Source organism: Priapulus caudatus, unplaced genomic scaffold (genome assembly GCF_000485595.1).
Source record: "Priapulus caudatus unplaced genomic scaffold, Priapulus_caudatus-5.0.1 Scaffold291, whole genome shotgun sequence".
NCBI classification, from domain to species: Eukaryota; Metazoa; Priapulida; class Priapulimorpha; order Priapulimorphida; family Priapulidae; genus Priapulus; species Priapulus caudatus.
In genome coordinates this window covers 296,429-298,072 of record NW_014577352.1, presented here as the reverse complement: position 1 = coordinate 298,072, position 1,644 = coordinate 296,429, and positions in this window count along the sequence as shown.

Below are 1,644 nucleotides of genomic sequence, written 5' to 3'. Positions count from 1 at the left end.
TGCTGCTGCTGCTGCTGCTGCTACTGCTGTTACTGCTACCGTCATTAGTAAACGCTGTCAGAAGCTGCTACTGCTGCTGCTGCTGCTGCTGCTACTGCTGTTACTGCTACCGTCATTAGTAAACGCTGTCAGAAGCTGCTACTGCTGCTGCTGCTGCTGCTGCTACTGCTGTTACTGCTACCGTCATTAGTAAACGCTGTCAGAAGCTGCTACTGCTGCTGCTGCTGCTGCTGCTACTGCTGTTACTGCTACCGTCATTAGTAAACGCTGTCAGAAGCTGCTACTGCTGCTGCTGCTGCTGCTGTTGCTGCTGTGAGATAACGTAGTTACGGGCAGGCAGCATGGCGGCCGCGTGTGTGGATGGACGCTGTATGTCCGTGGCAGCCGCCGCTCACACAGCATGGCGGCAGCAGCATCCAGCCGACGCCTGCAGCTCCCGTATAAACACCGCTCATGCTATAGCTCGCCCGCGGCGGGCAGCCCCGTACGTACGCACGCACGCCCGTATACGTACATACACTTTTCGGCTTGTCATGGCTATATTCCCAGCGCATATCGCCCGTGCATATACATACAATATATAGATATCAAATATATATATACATAAATATCAAGGATACATATATATGATGAAAACAATTTTTACACCAATTTTTATGCTAATACATTGAGAAATGTTTTTAAAATATTGTTTTTAAAATGTTATAGATAATTGTATACGTGTGTTGACGTTGTTGATCGCGCGGACATTTGAGTAGGATAGTAAACCAATACAGATATCTATATAGAAAGATCCATTTCATACCACGGACATATGTGGATGGGAGCAGATACAAGGAATAGACCTAGAACAGTATTACATCCACTCAAGCTAACACCTTTACAGTTCTCGCGTTTAGAACTTTGCCAACGATTAACGATGAAGTCCCATGTGATCAATGATTATCATGTGAACGATGATTATCATGTGTTATTGCAATCATGATGGCAGTTACCAGTTAGATTTAAGGGGGCATACAACAGTAGCCTTCTAAAAATGCGCATCACTTAGCTGGCAAAAGTTTTAATCGGAGTTTAGACCTTAAATCTGTGGTTATTTAGCATGAATAAAGTATATGTTGTGTATGCGACGAAACACTGAGTATTTTCAATTAATTTCTCTTCGATGCTTATTCATGCCTGCTGACTACGAAGGCCTTCTACTGTTGTACAACACCTAAACCAACGCATCGCAGCCATTAACATCGCAGCTAGACTACGTACTGGCCGGGGTGCGAAATTCGCGGCCGGGGTATGCACGACCTGTCAGCATTAGCAACAACTGGCATGTCCATCGGTGGCTGTTGCAGCTTAAGTAGCGGGTAGTACTGACATCGCCTGTCACTCAGGCGAGTCATCGTGTTTCTTAGCGTGAGACATCTTGGCAGGTTGACAGGCGGTGACAGGTTGACAGGCGTTGACAGGTTGACAAGCGTTGACAGCTGTTGACAGGCGCTGGCAGCGATAGTTAGGAGAGCGTTGAGCGTGCTGTGAGATTATTGAGCGTGTTCTGGCGCTTGTTCAGCAAGATTGCTCCACCCCTCCCTCTCTCTCTCTCTCTCTCTCTCTCTCTCTCTCTCTCTCTCTCTCTCTCTCTCTCTCTCT